We start from the raw sequence: 20,152 nt of genomic DNA, 5'->3' as shown, positions 1-20,152 counted from the left end.
CCACTCTCCAGGCCTGCATGACATTTCTTTAGCCTAAATTCTGAGGTCATATTTCTCAGAAGCAGTTTATTATCTGAAATGTAATTTTAAGTCTCTTGCACAAAAGCCATTTCCACAGTCTCATGTGCTCCTGCAGCAAAGGCTAAGTTTTGCTTTTGAATACTCAGATGAGTCTTAGACCTAGATAACCATCAGTATCTCTATTTCACCTCTCTTCTTGTGGAACTGATGGAAAGTGAACCTTTCCAAATCTGAACATCCCTCCTGATCCCACAGGATTACAGAACATACAGGCAAGCTCAGAGTTTGTTTCCTGGATCTCAGCCCTGTGAACAGTATGGCTCTCAGAGCTGTGCTTTGTCAGAATTAGCTAAAATGGTTTAAGACAGTATCACTTCCCAGGTTTAAGCTCTACCTCCTGACCTGACATTGCTGCAAGAAATGTTCAGGTCAGAGGTGAGGTTACTTTGCACAGAGGTAACAGACTATGGATTGGGGTAGAAGAGACACAAACACATGTCCTGGTAAGCTCTGTGAAGGAGTCTGGCATACCGCTGTGGGCATTATTCTTTCAAATTTATTCATTTAAATCCATCAAGTATTACTTGTCAGAACCCTTAGGCACTCAGATAGTTTAACATGGTTGACTGACTGATCTTTTTTGTGTTGTTTTAGGGCCACTTGCATGTGTAAACCCACTTGCTTGCCTAGACCTGTTTGGTATGGAGGCTGTAGTCTGCTGGACAGTTTTGGTGTGCTAAATCTAATAAATGTATCCAGTCATAGAAGGAGAACAATGGCTGAGCACAAGCATGTCACTCAGCCTGATAAGCCCAAGGACACTGAAGAAGATGCTTTACAAAAACAGTACTAGTCACTGTGAATGACAGGCTATATGCTTAAGTTTTAACAAAAGTCCATCAATATAATTTTGCATTTCTAGCAGCAACAATCAACTCACCAAAATTAAATACTATCCGTTCAAAAGACGATGGAAGCAAACATGAGACACGTTGGAAAAGTCTGAGTAGCTACAAAAATAAAAGCTGTACTTCAGGTTCTGCTCTTATCTGAAATATATTGTCTACAGAGAACCTACAGGGGGAAAAAAGGAGGACACCCCCCCCCAAAAAACAACAACAAAAAAAAGAACCCCCACCAAAATACACTAGTACTAAAAGAAGAAAAAGGGATAAAAGGCTGAAGTGCTGAAGTGTCATTTTTAGTGTTTCCAAATGCATATTCAGCTTTTTTCTTCTTGGTTTCTAGAATCAGGCAATTAAATGACCACTTCAGCTTCGGTGTTTCTAGTCTTTATGGTTGCAAAGAATTTAGAAAATGACATTTTAAAAGACTTGGCATTTAGGTAGCAGATAAAAATGGATCGCATATCTGGAAGTTCCCAAGTTTATCTTTCTAAAAAAGGTAGTAATGAATGCTTTCAAGGTCTCATCACTGAGATTCATCACAAAAAAAGTAACCTTGTTTCCAAGTTAGCCTTTTAGAACTGGAACTTCATTTCTTCAGGGGTCTGTACTGGGACCTTTGTGTTCAACATCTTTGTCGGCAACATGGACAGTTAGATCAAGCGCACCCTCAGCAAATTTGCTGATGACGCAAAGCTGTGTGGTGCAGTCGACATCCTGGAGGGAAGGGATGCCATTGAGAGGAACTTTGACAGGCTTGAGAGGTGGACCCATACAAACCTCATGAAGTTCAACAAGGCCAAGTGAAAGATCCTGCACCTGGGCTGGGGCAACTCACAGTATCAATACAGGCTGGGCAGAGACTAGATTGAAAGCAGCCCTGAGGAGAAGGACTTGGGGGTGTTGTTTGGCAAGAAGCTCAACATGGCCCAGAAATGTGCTCTTGCAGCCCAGAAAGCCAACCAAATCCTGGGCTGCATCAGAAGTGTGAGAGACTACTGCCCTCATAAGAACCCACCTGCAGTACTGTGTTCAGCTCTAGGCCCCCAGCATAAGAAGGACATGGGCCATGGAGATGATCAGAGAGCTGGAGTACCTCTGCTGTGAAGACAGGCTGAGAGCGTTGGGGTTGTTCAGCATGGAAAAGGCTCCAGGGAGACCATAGAGCAGCCTTCCAGTACCTAAAGGGGGCCTGCAAGAAAGCTGGAAATGGACTTTTTAAAGGGCATGTAGTGATAGGACAAGGGGTATTGGCTTTAAGCTGAAGGTGGATAGATTTAGATTAGATATTAGGAAAAAAATTCTTTACTGTGAGCGTGGTGAGATGCTGAAAGAGGTTGCCCAGAGAAGCTGTGGATGCCTCACCCCTGGAAGTGTTCAAGGCCAGGTTGGTTGGGAGTTTGAGCAGCCTGGTCTAGTGGAAGGTGTCCCTACCCATGGCAGGGGGGCTGGAACTAGTCGGTCTTTAAGGTCCCTTCCAACCTAAACCTTCTATGATATGATTCTATGAACCGTGGCCTGCTTTCCCCATTTTCTTTTCATGGCTGTGCATCTGGTCAGAAGTCTACGGATGCTGGAGACATGGGTAACCAGACTCACACAAAAAAGAAACCCATCTTTTGGAAATTTATTTTCAATATACAGGGAAAACTGAAGGCCACTGGAGGATGAACTTCTTTATATAGAGGCAGTAAGGCATTTGTGGGAGGCAGTTGCCTACAACCAAAGTAGATTGGCCTGTTTCCACGACACCCATGCAAAACATATTGAAATTAATATGAGTCATTGAACGGATTTCAGAGCATTTTTAAGAGATCTAAAGGTGCAGCAATGAGGTGGAGTGTCATGAACTGAAAAACTGAGGCGGTAGTGAACAGCCGCCACTGTGTAACATCAATAACCATTAGATTAAATGATGGGATCAAAACACATGCAGACTGAGCAAACAACCTGCTTACATGTTCGTTAACCAACGGAAACTGCAAGAACGATTCACACCGACAATCCTACAAAAACGCAGTGTTACAAATTAAACATTGTAAAATAAAGTACATAAATATTTGGCTATGTTAGGAATGTTTATTTTGTTAGGAACCAGCTTATTGTTTTCAAGCATTACACTCCCGGTATCGCCACAGCGGAGGCAGCAACTCCAGGAACGCGGATCGCGGGCACCTCACCGGCACCCGAGGTGCAAAGTGCGGGAGCAGGGCTCGTTCCCAGCCTCGCCCAGGCTGACAGCCCGGGGACACGCTGCTGATGTGCGGTGCTTCAGCAGAGAGCAATGCCCCTTGGGAAACTCCCTGGGGCCCGGGCGGCCGCCCCGCACCTGACCCACCAGCTGCTGCTCCCCCTTCGGGCTCCGGCGGCCCGCTGGGAGCGGGGTCTGCCCCCTCGGCACAGCCCGCGCTGCGCAGCTCCCCGGGCAGCGCGAAGGGTGATTTATACGTTCATGTTGGCGGTTTGCCCGGCTAAACTCTCCTCACCCCGGCGCCGGGCACCTCGGCCCGCCCAGCGCCCGTTCCCGCGGCGCGGCGGAACCCAGCCCCGCGGGGCCCGCCCGGCCGCTCACCCGGTGCGCTCCCCCCGCCACTCCGGCTGCGCGGCGGCCCCGCGGGCGCGGAAGCGGCGCCCAGCCCGCGGCCGGCAGCGCTTGGGGTTTCTTTGTTCCCTCCCCTCCAGCGATCCCAAACCCCCGTCCCGCCGCGCTCCCGCCCGCCGCCTCCCACACCAGCTTCCTGCCGCCGCTCCCGCGGCCGCCCGGCCCGCCGCCGCTTCGCGGGCGCCCCGGGACGGTGGCGGCGGTGGGGGCGGGGGGCGGCCCGCGGGCGGCCCCGATTGGCGCAGCCAGCGCACGTGGGGCCGCCCTCACGCCTCGGCGCTGGCAGCGCGGCGGCTGCCGCCGCGGGGCACGGCACGGCACGGCACGGCACTCCGCGCGGGGCGCCGCGCACTGCTGCGGCGAGGAGAGGAGCCGGGCCAGGCCGGCGGGAAGGTAGGAGTGGGGCTGCACGGCACGGCACCCTGTGCTGCGGGTCGCGGTCGCTGGGGGGCTGGGGGGGGTCCGTGCCCACCGGCTCCCTCGGTGGTGGCGCCGCGCCCGCCCCGTTGGGGCTGCCGGCTGCCGCGGCGCCCGCGGGAGGAGCTCTCTGAGGAAGCGGGGCAGCGAGTTAACGATGAACTCCGCGGTGGCGCTTCCCCGCCTGCACCCCGGCGCCGGGAGCGCGGGTCCGAGGCAGCCGGGGCTGCGCCCTCGAGGGGAGGCGGCTGCTCGCGGGCGGCGCGGCGGGGCGGGGGTGGCCGCTGCTGGAGCCCGCGGAGCCCCGGCCGCAGGGGAGCGGCGGCCGCCGGGCGGCGGGGCTGAGGCGAGCGGCGCGTCTGGCAGCGCAGGACTCCGTCCCCCGCCGTCGGAGCGGGGCGGCGGGGCGGGGGCCGGCCCTGCAGGCACCCCCGCAGCGGGAGGCTTCGCTCTGCCGCCGGCCGAAAGCCTGCGTGCTGCCCGGAGCCGCGGGTGCAGCCCGGCAGCGCTCGGTGCTCCCCCGCCGTTCCCCCGGGGGGAGGCTGTCCGTGTGGTGAGGAGCAGCACAGAAGCGGCCGGCAAACGTTAAGCGGGTCTGCTGGTCTCCTTCCAGCACAGTGTTTTAGGAATAACCTTGACAGTTCAGTGAGTCGGCCACCGCTGCATCCCTGCCTTCTGTTCCAACTAGCTTGCTAAAGGAAAAGTAAAACTTGCATCTGCCTGCTTCACCATCCTGTGTTGCTCTGATGCTGCCGAAGCCTGAAGTTCAAGGAAATATTTACCATTACTTAGAGAAATGTGTTATTCTCTTTTCATCTCATTTTTCCTTCTGTCAAACAGAGGAGTTCGTGTTTTAGGAATTACATCACTCTGCAAATCCCCCTATCTTCCTCTAAATATAAGCTGCCTGTTAGGATATCTTTAGCTTAGCTTTTTTCCTTTTGTGAGTCTGAACTAGTGTTACTGCTTTTCACTGCTTGAACGGGCGCCTCGGGCCCATGACGCCTCTCTTAGGAGCTTTAGGAGTTGCTGATGTGGTCGGGCTCATCTGGCATTGCTTTGTGCTTAACGTTACTGAGGCGGGCAGGACCTTTTCCATCCTGAAATACTGGAAGGTGGCAATATGGTATCTTCATTCTCTTTTGATTATGACATCTAAGCAGAGCTGCAGGATCTAACTGTAAAGGTGGTCTCTGACCTGCCGTCTCTTCTATGAGAGATGAACAAGCAGAGGGCAGGGAAGTTGGACCTTGCTGGTGGTGCATGGAGTTAGCAAGTCATAGGTTTCTTTTGCACGTCTGTAGTTTCCAAGCTCCCTTTAAGTCCTGAATTTTTCTGTAAGCATAGTTAGCTGTTTTAATGAGGCCTTCAAAAAACACCGCATTTGGAGTTTTTAAGTAATGAACACAAAAGAAATACTTGCAGTTTATGAGTGTGAATAATGATGACAGTGATTTGGGATTCCTCTATTCCATGAAATATAATTTTACAGTTGCTTTTCCCTAGGAAGAATGATCCCCCATGGGGCTGATGGTAGTTTGCTTGATAAATTACTTGAAAAGGGTCTCTTCCAGTGAGATGTTTTAGGGTCTTTCTGCCTGGGGGAATGCAGTTACGATGTAGTCATGCCATGCTGATCTCCCTTGTGTATATTCTTGATCTTTGAAAATATGTCTTAAAAGTCGGATGGCACCTTTAACGATGTGCTAAGATAAATCAATGAAAATAGAAAAAAATATTGTGGTGTTTTTAGAGTGGAGTGAAAGCACCATTCTGGAATTTTGTCCAATCACCATTTTGTGATAGCTTCCCCAGGTGGAGGAATTTCCAGGTGGGAAAAGGTCTGTGAAGGACTGTGCTATGGAAAGTAAGGAGTGTTTTAGCCCTGAGCAAGAGTGTTTGCTGTGGGGACTGAGGTTGCTTTTAACTTGTACATGATTTCTCATCTCTGTTTCATTTACCTTCCAAGTGAGTGTCCCTCTGGATGTGGTCCGGATCTGAACATCTAGAGTCAGGGAACTGTGATGATAACACAATAACATGTGCTACAGTAGGCTCAAGGAGGAGTATTTTGTATTTTTTCTTTCAGGTGTATATTCACATCACCTCCCTCCTCTGTGCATGCAGAAACAGTGAGGATAATACAAAAAATAAGCTATTTATAAAATACTCAGTATGAAGGGTTTGGGGTGTGTGTGGTGGGTTTTTTTGTGGTTATTTTTTTGTTTGTTTTGTCTTGTTGTTTGTTTCTTTTCCCCTCCTAGTTGAATATCTTTTCATTACACACTACTTCAGGGTACTTGTACTGGAAGTTCACTTCTTAAATAAGATGTGTTTGTCAGTAGATACTTCTTGTGTTTGTATTGTTGGTAGATTAAAGAGTACATTTTAGAGAACTTAAAAATATCTTTTAAAAAACCCCAGTTTTTAAAACTATATGGGATAAGATGACTTCTATTTTTGTTATGAATAAAATTATGTGAAATGCTGACTCTGGAAAATAATAGCTGTTGATCTGTTTTGGGGGGAGATATGCTGTCTAAATAATAGTGCATTTGTTTGTTCTTTATTTTCTTCCTTTGTAACTTTTGCTTTCCAGTGCACGGCTGGGAAGTTAACATTGCCAAGGTTGTACGAAAGTGTTTTAATCACAGTTTTGGAAGCTTGTGTTTGGATAACGTGATGGTAAGACAAATTGATTCCTTCTGTTTTTAACCAAACAGGAATGCTTTAGCAAATATGTGTACAGAGACAAATCAAGTCCTTCAAGAGAACACTTAATTTGCTTAGTCCTTGATTGGCAGTGTCTAGTGATGTTGGGGATTTGAGAAATGGATGAACTAAAAAGCCTTGGCATTAATTTGTATTGTAGCCAGATACACTGGTGAATTCATTAATACACTTTTGCACATGACTGCAGCAAGCAGTGCTGTGTTAACTGTATAAAAATGTGTTTAAATTTAGGCTTTTGGTTTGACCGTTTCTTGTCCCGAGTCAGGACACAGAAACTAGAGTAAAACTAGGATCTTACCAGTGCTAATAAACATCACCTACTGTTTCTGGTTGCTTTTCATGTAGTATTCCTTGGTTGTACAAATCTTTAATAGGGAATAACTAAAGCAGTTCTTGGTGTTTTGGTTTTTTTTGGTTTGTTTTTTTTTTTGTGTGTCCCTGACAAATTTCTTAAACTTGGATAGAAGGAGAGCAAAACAGTAACATATTTCTTGTTTTGAATTTTGTTAACAAGAGAAGGGACTGTTGGTTTTCCTGCCCAAATGATGTCATTGAACATTTAGAATTGTAGTGTGAAGGGGGGGAACTCTGGTTTTAGTGGGGTGGGGTGAAGGACATTGCCTCTTGCTGCTGCTGCGCCCCCCTCCCCCAAGTAAGCTGCTCTCAGAGAAATAAAAGGTGGTTTCTCAGGAAACAAATGCATTTCTGAGGCTATATATATCAGAAATTTGTGAAATGTACTCACTGGGTAATTGGGGGAAGAAAAAAGACCAGACCATTTTACAAAATGATTGTATTCAAACTCTTTCAAAATTGCCACTACCCTTCCCTCCATCTCAAAAATATCTTTTTCTGGTAGTCCATTCTCTTTCCCCAGTATGCATTTACTGGAGGCCCAGTTAACTTTTGGCATGAGTCGTTAATTGTGACTCTTTAGAGCTCATAGTTGAACATTAAGGTGTGTTTTTTCCATCTTAAGCTTAGGCAGACATCCTCTGCACCTGAGGTCTTGATACAGATGATGCTGTTGGGCTTCTTTGTCATAAGTGTAAATGATACTAATTCCTTTGCAAATGGAATTGCATGACTGTAGGTTAGCTTAATAATATTATGTGTTTCTACTTTGCCTTTCATAATTTCTCTTTGTCAGATAATGATGGGAAAGGTTTGCCAACCATGCTGTAGGTCAGGGAGCAGTTTGGACCGTAATGTTCCTGGAAGGACGGGTTGTGTTCTTTACAAGATAGCATTTGTATTGCATTTCTGATGCTTGGAAGACCTAGGTTTATGTGTGTGTGTATTGAACATTGTGAGCTTCTGACTTTTATGTGTAGTGGTAATGCAATGACAGTAGCCCCAAGGGAAGAAATCTAGGCATTTCTGATCTGTAACATTTTGATTTCCTTAATAAACCAGGAGCCTAAACTTTTTCTTTCTTGCCTTTTAAACTTGGTTCTAGCAGTACCAGCTCCAGGAGACCTGTCCAGCTGCCAGCACCCCCCCACCCCCAACTATGTTTTGTAGTAACTGTAGATGTTTTCCCTTCTTTATTTTTTTCTTACAGGTTGCATGTTATTTTTGTATCTGTGAAGTTCCCAAGTAGCATGAAATTCATGTGGTACAATTACAACCAGATCTGTTAATAATAAGAGACCCCCCCAAATTATATATGTGTGTATATATTATGTGCAGGTATTATATATAGATATAGATAAAAGTATCAAATGCTTTGGATGGAGCCTTTGCAAAACAGGTTTGTGGGTAGGTTCAGTTTGTCTTGTCTCTGCATAAACCAGTTCAGTTAAACCTGTATCAGTAATAAATAATAAACTTGTTTTGGATTAGATTTCAGTGTAAGAAGTTAACCTGTTCCAATTAAACTGATCCAAAATAAACTTGGTTAAATCATTAATAAAATCTTGCTGCTGTGGAAACAATTCCTTTTGTGTGAAGCATCAACCATAAGGTAAAATCAGAAATGTAACTTTTATAAAACTCGGTGCTTGCCTGCAATTTACCTGCAAAAAAGATCTAGTAAATACTTATTTTTTTCTTTCAAACTGTGCTAGCCAACGTATTTGTTACTTATACATTTTGGTTTTGGGTCTGCTTTTCACAGACAATTCTGTGTTATGCTTGTAGGCTGTTCTAGAAGACACTTTTTTTGTATCTTGCAATTACTTGCTTACAGAAACAAAACAGTAATTCCCTAAGTTTGCAGTTTTTTTCAGGATTGTTGAAGTGCAAAATTGTTGTGTGTTTTAATTCTGTTTCTACCTTTCCACTTGCTACTGTGTTTTAGAGGAGGGGAAAAGCAAACACTTGGACATAGGTGATCCACACTTGGAAACTCCCTCTTGGTAAATTAGTAGAAGTTCTAGGATGTTCACAAGCTTCCTCTTGCATTGTTTGCCTTTGTGGGTCATTATCTGAGCATATCAACTTTCTGTCTTTGTTTAAAGAGACACAGTGCTCAGGTCATTATTGTTAGTCATATATAGGAAGAAAGATTGTGACCAATTATTGACAGATTAGTATTACCCTGTTAAAGTGAGTTCCTGTTATTTATTTTCATGAGCTGGCCTGGCAGGGTCCTGACACTGTAATAAAAAGTGTCCAAATGTTCTGATATGCCCAGAGGTTAGTGACTAGTCTGTTAGCACCTTTGTGACTTCAATAGAAACACTTGCAATTAGTTTTGTGGAGTGGGAGTTCATTCACTGTAGGTTAGTAATCTGCTCTACCCTCTAATGGCGTACACCTGGTTGCTCTGTAGATGTCCATGTTGGGGCCTTCGTCTTTCAGGCAGCATGCACCGGGGAAGGGATGGATGCTCAGAGATGGGCTCCACTGGTGCCTGGCTATGCAAAGGGACTTCTGGCTTCCTGGTGGCTGTCAGTTCCTAGCTGATAGGCAGCCACTGCAGATGGGCTCTGTAGCTCTGGCCTTTGCCACTTCACTGGATGCAAGTTATGAGATTCAAAGAGGCAAAAAGTGTCTGGCATCTTTGCGTGGGGAAAGACCAACAGAAGAACTTTTATTCAGCTGCCTTTGGTCTCTTAAGGACAGATTTAAAGGTAGGTGTTGAAACTCAGAATTGATAGCTTAATTTTGTCATTTTTAAAATCTGTATCGACACCGAAGTGATTGCCTGAACAAAGCAATCTGACTTTAAAATACAAAACCCCCAGAAGATCGCAGAATTACAGAACAGCTGAGGTTGGATGGGACCTGCGGAGGTCCCTTTTTTAAGTTCTGTCACACCTTTCTCTTTAGGAAGCTTTTTTGTTTATTTTAGGAGATGTAGAAAGGAAATTGCTGCTTGGAAACTTAAATGTTCACTAGTTAAGAGTGAATACCAAACATAGAAAGTTTTGTTTTGTTCTTTTGCCTTGGTTTTGTAAGCAGTCGGCTGAGTGAGGTCAGAGAGGCATTCACAGATGGAATGAAATTCTTGGTTACTAGACCTGAAATGTTCCCAACTTAATGTTTGTGAGCCGTCTTAAATGGGGGCCTTTTCTGAGCCATCTTAAATTGTGCTCAAACAACTTCTCTACAGATCAAGACAAAAATAAATTCAGTTTCACTATAAACACACTTCCAGTATGTTGTTTGGGGAAGGATTATTCTTAACTGTTAGTAAAACTCCAGCTTAAGAGAATTGAAATCACGTGTCAATTGTTCATTTACGTTTTTAAAGCATCAGTTTTACTGTAGCCTGTATGCATTTGCAGCTGTTCAGAAGTGATTGTCAGGCAGAGAATGATTCAACGGCATATGAAGTGCTGGGTACCTCCCACATCGCTGGTCATGTAGCATGATCTGTATTTGAAAAATGCAACCAAGAATGAGTATTTACATGTTTTTTAAAAAAATTCTGGATGACAAACTAGTTTGGCTATGTTATGGTTGCTTTGAGGTAGGCTATTCAGATCACTTTCAATTTACCAGGGCCTGAAATATGCATACAGAAATTCATGATTGAAGTGTGTTTTTTGAAGATTCTGACTTAATTTGAGAAAAGGCTATAGTTGACTTCATTGGGACTTGGAAGAGCACAGCTAGGTGTGCTTTGCCCCATGGAGTTGCTTTACTTTTCTATCTCCTATGTATTTAGGTAGGTTTCAGACATCACTTTAATATGTAACTATGGGACTAGGCGACATATGTTTCTCAGATGCCAAAACTATAGTTACAGTATATAATCAATTCCTGAAATGTCAAAATCTCAGATTAAGGATTTTTCTTATGGTGATTGGTTGCATCTTACAAATCTGTTAATTAACCTGCAGTTAGACACAAATTGCTTTTGTGGTTCAGTCTGGGCTTCAAAGTAGAGTCTTTTATGTGAGGCCTTGCATTGACCCTTGTGAGCTGATGCTGTCTACTTCAGGCACCTGATTATCCCCTGACCTCAGGTGTCTGCGTTCCTGTCTACTCAGTGGAAGGAGTTTGAAGCCCTGAGGGCATGAATTGGAGCATTGTAGTGTTTCACAAAATAGTGATGGCATTACTTCGCTAAGCAGTATTAAGATGCCTGAACAGAAATAGTTATGTGAGCTGGGAATAAGGCAATGCAATTTTGTGACTGTACCGCATCAGGTGTTGCTAGCTATGTCTGTTGAGTTACATCCCGTTTACACATCTTAGCACACCACCATTCCTGTATGCCCCAACTTGCCAAGGTAATACTCAACAGTGGATGGTTCTTGACTCCAGCCCAGGGGATCAGTTGCACAGGGGTGCCTCTTGAGAAGACTTTGTAAGGGTAAGAGAATTCATTATCTGTGAAATTTCTCAGGACGAAGTTGAGATCTGTAACTTACTTTTAATACCTTGATGTGATCTCAGATAGGACATTTAACATCTTAAGAGTAAAACCTGCATATCTAATGTGCTATTTTAATTCAAAGCCCTTATCTGACAGAAGGTTAATACACCAGCCCTTAAAGGAGTAAGAAACCAATATGCCTATACCTTGATTAAGGAATCTAGTAGATCTGAGCTATGTATAGGGCATCTTCAGGTTCTCAGAAGAATTACATCAAAGACTACTAGTTTCAGGTTCTGTTCAGTTGCTAAAGTATTTCAGATTCTGATAGCTTTTAATTTTCTTTCATGAAAACTTCAAAGATAACCTGTCACCTAAGAAATGTCTTGATTCTATTTACTTTTTTAATAAAAGAAAAAAGTGTGTGTATTTATACTATATATAATGTGTGTGTACACACACATGCCTATTTGACAGTAAAATGAACCTGCTTTTTTATTTTTTTGGTGGTTACTCTTGTGAAAGAGACAGTAATGTTTTGGAGTGGGAGAATCAGTGCTAATGATATGAAGTCCTTTATCGTGGTTCCAGATATCTGTGGGTCCAATTCTACTTATAGTTGTGTATGAATCTTCAAATTCATTCTTCTTACAGAAACGGCTACTTACGTATGTGAGTGTGCAGGTCTGGGGCTGAGGTGAGGCTTGATTCTGTTGTTCCTAGAGCACAGTAACAGTGCTTCTGCATTGCGGCTGAGGGGTTGGTAAGAATATGTTTGCAACTAATTCCTCTTCCCACCACTGATTTATTGGGGAGCTGACTCTAGTTTTCTGGATGTTTGGGTAAATAAAACTGGGAATTCTGCAGTGGTACTGGACACTTGTTTATGTCATGTTTAATCCCTGTGGAAGCTTGTGAAGCAGTGTATAGTCAAGATGCTGAAATAGCTTGTGATTAGGTGCTAGTTTCAATCACTAATAGCTGATGTCTTCAAATTATTTATCTGAAACCTTGGAGTAACTTTAAATATTGACTATATTTTGTGTGTGAAAATAGTGTTGTATTAATTTAAAAGCTGACTGTGTACAGTTTGGGATTTGTTCTTTGTATTCCATTTAGTTACTGGGAAAAGTGCAGGAATGGGTTGTCTTTGCCAGTAACCCAGGTACCACTTTGAGTGCTAAGTGAAGCTTCCTTACAGCCCCATCTCAGAGAAGATTGGGCTGAGGAATGCAGCTGTGCAACCCTGTATCACTGACCCGGTGTTCAGCAGCACCTAACACCTGAGGTTCCACAAGTGCTTACCAGATGCTGAGCTCTAGGTGGGGTGAGCCCTCATTTGCTGCCGATATAAATGACCTTAAATGAGTTGTTTCAGGTCATGTTATAGTTCAGTGGTAAAATTGTGATAATAATGCATCTTTCTATTTTCATTTTTATGGATTGCCAGTGTCTCGGCCTTTATTTTTATCTTTTAAGCAATTCAGTAAAAGACTTGACATTGATTTGGTGTGCATATGAAGTCCCTTGGTATTTGAATTTATGGATTTTACGCCATGGAGAGTCTTGCCCAGTTGGTAACACAAACTTCTTCCCCTTTCCAGTTTATAACAAGCCAGTTACTTAGGTTTCTAGAGTAAAATAGGCAATGATGTATGTGGACATTTTTTTTGTGCATCTATTATTGTGTCTTGCTCTGTAGTCTCATGTTTGTGCACGTACCCTGTCTCTCCACCAGAAGGAAATGAAATTTCACAGGTGGAGCAATAAAAGCCACCCGTGAAGTGTATGAGCGTTTTGCAGGGACCTGGTTTGGTGGCCAGTTACACAAGTGCATTTGCTCACTTCCTGCTGGTGACAAAGCAGGGTTAGTTTTCTGTATGCTCCCTCCACTATGTGCATTTATTTCATGTCCTTACAACATAGGCTTGTCTGAATTTCAGGAAGTGCCCAGCTTCGACGTGGGTGCTCATATTCGTTTTTGCCTTATTTCAGCATTCCTCTGCCCCTTCCAAAAGGGTGGTATGATACAGAGGTGACAGTTTATGTTTATTATGGCTTTTAGAGGGACCCTTACTCTTTGGAAAGCGGGGTAAATGCATAATTTTGCTAGCACTAAGAGAAAAATCCCTTTTATTTCATTCATTGACCTATGAATGTAGGGACCAGAAAAGTAGTAGGGACCAGAAAAATGGCACCGAAACTGTGATACAGTGTATTGCAGTAAGCTATTCTGAATAAACTCTTCTGAAAATGGAAAAGAGGTATTACAGGACTTATGGAAAGTCCAGCAGTCCCTCACAAACATTTCTGACATGGGAGCAAGTGAGACTTCGGTACTACTGAGACACAGAGGGGTGCAATGAGTAGCCTTCTTGACCCCAAGGTGCGGACGCTCTTGGAGGTGTTTATCTGATTAATGAACCAGTAGCACTGGTTCAGTGGTCCTCAGACATGTCCCATTATTCCCGTGACCTGGTCTCAGCTGTGTGTTGCTCTGTCTAATCTCACTCTGTATTTTTTGTCTTTATAATTGTCTATTTTTTCAGCATTTCTCATCTTGTATTCCTTTGTATGTGTCTTTAATCATCAGGCTGCTCTCTTTCAAACCTCATTTAGCAGTCCCCTGGGACTTCTTAAGGGGCTTAGGTGTGTATTTCCCTGTCATGCCTCTCCTTAAACATTAACTTCTGCATCTTTGGACAAAAAAAAATGACTAGAGATTTATTTCCTCCATTGACAGGTTAGTTTTCCCCTTTCCTCATTTTGTGTTCTTATCTAAATAATCAGACTTTTCCAGCTTATCTTGAAAACAAGGTATCCTTTGGGTAGAGATGTTTCCCTTCAAGCTTCTGTTTTTTTTCTACTTTCCGCACTTTTCTTCCCTTTCACTAAGTTTCTTCTAGTGTTCTTGTGAGAGTTGCATATTTTTAAATGAAACAATGAAGTTACTGATGACAAGGGATAAAAGGTAAGTGTTCTCCAAATGCCACTGTTACGTTTTGAGTCTTTCCAGATAAGTTATTACTCTCTGACAGGAGAATGTGAAATATTTCACCCACATTGAGTAAATAATAGCTGTTAGGAGTAAACACTTTTAAATCAGCAGAGCTGGATAACTTGTTTCAGCAAATCCTGAAACGAAAGGCTGGAAGAAGTGTGGACTTAAATCAAATACGAATTGTCTTAAATTCAGGTATCTGTAAAAATCCTCTCATGTTTAGGGTATGAAGCTGAATAAAACCAGCGGTCTGTTTGAAGAGTTTCATTTTATTGCCAGTGCACAGAAGACCTGAGAATGAAAGTGCTCAGAGCACTGTTGCGTTTTTGTGTTGATAACATAAATCTTAGTAGATGATTTATTGGCTGGTCTGCTGTGTTGATAGAATAAATACTTTTTTTTAATCTTTGGACTGAATGGACAACTGAGGCAAAAAAACATTTTGAGATTTTTGGAAGGCTTTTCAACAGTAGATCCTTGCTTGATTCCAGATGGAAATCTTTCAGTTCTCTTTGGAGTTCCTATGCAATTATTCTTTCCTACAGTAAACATATAGTCTCTCTCAAGTATATAAATGATGTCAAGCTGAGTGAGCAACTAAAAATAATGAGTTGCAAAGATTCAAAGTATGCATCTGGTTATTAGGGCTATACCCACATTTTTCTGATATCATCCTTATTTGAAAAACATGCCTCGCTTTCTTCACTTGCTGTGCAGATGGCCATATAAAAGATTGCTCTTTGAGGAAAGAATGAAGCATCTCTAGGCATAGTAACTAAAAGCACAGAATGCTCTTAACTCTGTCCTCAATTGCAGAATCTCTCATGCGGATTTAGAAGCAGCTCTCATAACGATGTACCTTTTGACAAATTGGTATCCTTGTACAAATGAAATTAAAGCCTATTAAGAAGTTGAGAACAGTGTTTGTATGATGCTGTGTGCCTATGCTCATGGCTCTTGCCTTATAGATGCTGATTTTACCAGAGTTGCCTGTCTGTTCTTGCAATACTTCCTGTATAAAATTTAATTCTCAAATAGTAATAGATTCAGTAGCCATTAAGACAGGTATACTTTGCAAATGAAACACTTGTTTCTTCAGGCAAATAGAGTAATATGTAGGGTTTCTGGTTGGTTGGTTGGGTTTTCTGGTTTGTTTCGTTTGTTGCATGTGGGTGTTCATTTATTTAGTGGGTTTTTTCCCCTTTGTTTTGTTCTTAAGAAAAAAAAAACTAAGCTGATTTTTTTTTTTTTCCCCTCTACAGAGCATTTTGGGACATTAACTTTGAAAATTTAGTTGACTCCTGTTTTTATTCTTTGAAACCTTTCTAACATATAAATGGGAATAATAAAGATTTTTAAAGTACAGCAACCCTGATAGTATCCCGATTTTTAAAAAGCTTTCAGTGCTATTGGAATCTTGATGAAAACATCTGAACTTGTGGAAGACTAGGTTCAGCTGCCATAGCGGAGAATGACCAGAAGAAAGCATACATAGATATGTGCATGTACCTGCTATGTCATCAAACTTAAATGGGCCTGATATTCAGTAGTTCTCTTTGTTTGAAACTTCTTTGCCTGTATGTATGTGTTGAGATTCATCAGTGGCCTCACTGTACCTTTTATGCTGGATTTAGTCTCTTAGTTTATATTTTCGCTCAGCATCACTCCTCAAATACATACTGTGTATCTGCATTGCATATAAACACTCTCCTTAAAAAAAAAAATAATAAAAAATTTAACATTTCTCATGTCTGCCAAGGCTTTAGTTCAGACCTGTTAAGTTTCTAGGGTGTTTTTGCTATGGCTTGGGAATCAGTTGTGAAACTGCAGTGAGGAATGTAGGTCTGGCTTTGACCTGAGGTGCTGATGAACATGGAAGAATTCTGTAAGCCAGGTGGTCTGCTTTAAAGACTAAAACTTGCCATATTCAAATATCAGAAAGTTAATGCACTGATGGTAGCATAATAACTGACCCTTACCAGACTAGGTGTGAAAATGTTATTTGCAAAGCAAATATGTGCCTTATGATCTTTATGGTGTATGGATAATTTTTTGTTTGTTTGAATTTCTTTGCTTTTGTCTTTTGTTTATACTGTTTAATGTATTATATTAGTAGTAATGTCTATGATAAAATGCATGGCAGAATCCTCCTTGCGTAATATGAGAGCTGCTGGAAGAGCTGTTAAATATAAAGAATTATCGATGATGCTTTTACTACCTGTCCTGAAGATCTCTCTCAGGGATTTCTCCAGTTATTGAATGTAACAGGCACAGAGCATCATTAACTAAAGATACTTAGGTGTAGAACAGGATCCTGGCTCTCCGTTGAATGCATGACACTTAGGGATTTTCTTCCTCTTGGAGGAAGAATTTTCTCCTTTATTTTGAGTGTGTCCTGTCCCTGTTGCACACTTGTCTTCATAGGAAAAATAATAGGACTTCCTTGATTTCCTTCTCTTCTTTCCTTCTCCTCATCCTGGTGTTGCACACTTGGATTGCCTTTCTCTTATATCCTGTCCCCTCCCTTTGCCAAATTTCACTTGGATACAGTGGTGAAAAACACTGTGGTTGCAGCAGGATGCCTAATCAGGTTACAGCATGATTGGTATGAACGTTTAATACTAAAAGGAGACTTTAAGAAAAAAGCGTTAAGCTACTAGCAAAATTCTTGATGTTAAACAAGGTGTGGAATGCCATGCACATTGCATTGAAGAGTCTGATCACAAAAGAATATTAGTAACAGTAATCTGAATAAGATTGTAATAATTTTAGGGCAGGCTTCTAGTTGATGAAAAATTGTTTAAAAATACTTTCCTTTTGACTTCAGCGTACATTCTCACAGGGCTCTGCCCTTCCCACTGTATAGTAACAGGGCTCAAAACCCCTGAGTTAAGCCATTTTTCTTTCCTTTCAGAAATGAACAGAGGAGAGAATTGTTTCTAGTGAAGACTGCTCTAAAGCTGCATATGAGGAAATACTAGATCTGAATTGTTCTTACTGCAGTTGTGAAAAGGCATCAGAGCAGTAAATAATTCTATTGTGTAGCAGCAAAGACTACTAAAGGACAGTAAGCATTTGAGTTTGATCTTTAATCTGATTTACATAGTTTATTTAACCAGGCCACCTGCTTTTTGAGTAGAAGAGCAGGAACTTGTGGCAGTTAGGTGAGCAGCAATTTCAGTTTCCATATATGCCTTCTTCAGGTGTTTGTACCTTGGGCTGACTGGGTGTCAAATACCTTGAAGCAGTTAACATATTTGCAAAAGCTGGAATACCACATACATTTGAATGCTCTGCAAACATTTGACCCATATTTCAGGCAAGCTCACAGGTGTTGAAGTAAACATAAGGCACCAAATGTGCTGGTATGCAGGCAACACAGTTCCTCTTTGAACACAGCTGTGTGAGCTGGCTTCTTGACTACTGGGAAATAAAATCCTGAGAAGAGTGAGTCTTCCTGACAGAGAAAGCCTGTTGGTGGTTGAAGGACCTAGTTCTTTCTCTCTGTATGTGAAACACAGCTGGTATTGTCCTTGCAGTACAAGGGAGGAGAGAGTCGGGCAACCTTCCTGTGAGAGCTTCACAGTCCATGCTGACTGGGTTTGAGAGGACTGTATGAAAAAATCCAGTAATCTGCTGACGGAGTATAGCCAAGGAGTAGGGCTGAAGTCTATTCTGAATCTTGTTGTCTGAAAAGCAGATTCATGGCCTGGTGTGCAATATGTCAATCTTCACATGCTCAGGGAGACGTTACTTATTTCAGGTTTGCATGGAGCTAGAGGCAAGGTAGTATTCCACAAAGTAAGCCCAATCAAATGTGACTTTCCATGATACATCTATACAGAGTTAGTAATTTTTCAAATCTATCCTCTTTACACTGATTGGTTAGTAATTTACATACAGTTATAATACAGTTACACAACTATTTCTATGATCATGCATGCTCAGGGGAGGGGTCTTCCCCTGGGCAAGGGTTTTTTTGACCTATGGGTGTGATTCTTCTGCATTACAATGAGGGTAGTTCAGTTAAGGATACATGAACCTTGAGTCTTCTTGCCAAGTTGGCAATGTGTCCTCAAAGTATCCTTATTAACAGTTTCTTCAAAGCCTAATTGTTGCAGAGTGTTCATGCTCAAAGAATGGCTGTGTACTTTTCTGATCATAGCCTAAACTTGTCAATGTAACATATACAAAGTGTATCTTGCACAAAACAACTGGACTGTTCTAAATTTTGGGTTACATTTCAACAGTCTGAGTCTACTCTTAATCTGTTTGGGGTATTGACAAATAAGAGAATGAAAGCCAAATTACATGGGCTTGAAGGGAAGATGAAATTTATCTGATCTCCTTATCACTGAGGACAGCAGTAGTAGCCAGAATAGTCTGTTGATTTCAACTAAACTGTGCAGTGTTCCTTTAAAAGCCCAGGAAGAGGCAGAACCTTGTAAACTTTTTTTATTAGACTCAAGTAACTTGAAGAGGTTGTGGGTGTTTATTTCACATGGGGCCTTTGTTCTCCCTTTCCATTTGTATTTTGAAGTTATACTACGATTGTACCACCAGCTTCAATCATGTGTGATTGCAGTGTTGTAGGTTTCCCCCTGCCCCCTCTCTTTAAATAAAGGTAAGGGAAATAAGGTAATTAACATTCTTGTTAAAAGTGTGTTGTTGGGTAATAGCAATGGGGGCATTTTATTTAAACTGTCCTGGATTGCACTCTCATCAAAACACTGTTCTTCAAACAAAATGCTTTTATGGTTCTTGTTTTATGAAGTATTCAAAAATGTAGTCTGCTAATATATTTGAATTGGAAGAAATGGTCTCAAAGATCTGGTTAGTTTAAGCATTTATTTTGGAACTGAAGTTATGTAAGAAGTGGCAGTTGGTCACTTTTCTCTAACTTCTGCTCCTTCAGGGAGCACACCCAAAAAGCCAATAAATGCAGACTTGTGTGGATCGGAGTGGGTAATGTTCCAAGGTTCTGGTACTGAGACCCAATGCTTTGCTCCTAAATCCTTTTCTTCTATGCCAACTGCATACTGCTGCCCCCTTCCACCAAAAAAACCAAAAGTTACATACCGAAGATCCATATATTAGGGAATTCGATAAATGATTTAATCTCCTATATGAAGTAAGATCACTGTTTCTTCTGTGTATTCAGGTTGTGGAATGAAATTTGGGGATTTGAATTGCTGAGAACTTTCCTTCAAAGTGTATCCAAACAGTAAACAAAGGACAGGAGTTACAGCTCAACTGATTTGTAGTAGAGGTGATGAACAGAATGCAGTACTGTGGTGAAAAAAGCAGTATTTCCATTGTCTGGATTATCATCATAATGTTAAAAGATAAAGGATGCTTGTGCTGATTTAGCATAGAGACAAACTTTTTTTCTCAAACTGCATAATAAAAAGAAACATTGAAGTAACTTCTAAGAGACAGTTCCTGGCAAATACTAGAGTCATGACTGTATTGATAGTCAATCGCATGATTCCCGCCCCTTGTCTGACGGTGATGCGGGTGGTGGTGGTTCCTCTCGTAAAAGGTTTCCGTAATCTTCTGTTAGTGTGTGCAACAGTGAGACTGCCAGGAATGGTTCTCTAAAAATGCAGTCTCTTAAGGCAACCAAATGCTTCATTGCAAGTGGGTTTTTTTTGTTTTATTTTTTTTTTTAATCTACAAGTCATTAGGCATCAATCCTGTTT

General features: G+C 42.2%; 1 protein-coding gene across 1 annotated transcript in view; it reads left to right on the top strand.

The window, feature by feature from the left end:
- The first annotated feature begins 3,801 nt into the window (after positions 1 to 3,801).
- The window catches only part of STXBP6 (syntaxin binding protein 6), a 120,106-nt gene continuing 103,755 nt past the window's right edge, over positions 3,802 to 20,152 (top strand). The window contains exon 1 of the mRNA XM_040601560.1: positions 3,802 to 3,921. The gene's annotated coding sequence lies outside the window, so the exon portion shown is untranslated. The remainder of the gene's footprint in view (positions 3,922 to 20,152) is intronic.

Source organism: Falco naumanni, chromosome 7, assembly GCF_017639655.2.
Source record: "Falco naumanni isolate bFalNau1 chromosome 7, bFalNau1.pat, whole genome shotgun sequence".
Taxonomy (NCBI): Eukaryota; Metazoa; Chordata; class Aves; order Falconiformes; family Falconidae; genus Falco; species Falco naumanni.
Note: the sequence above shows the minus strand (reverse complement) of the source record. Positions and strands in the feature narration are given on the sequence as shown.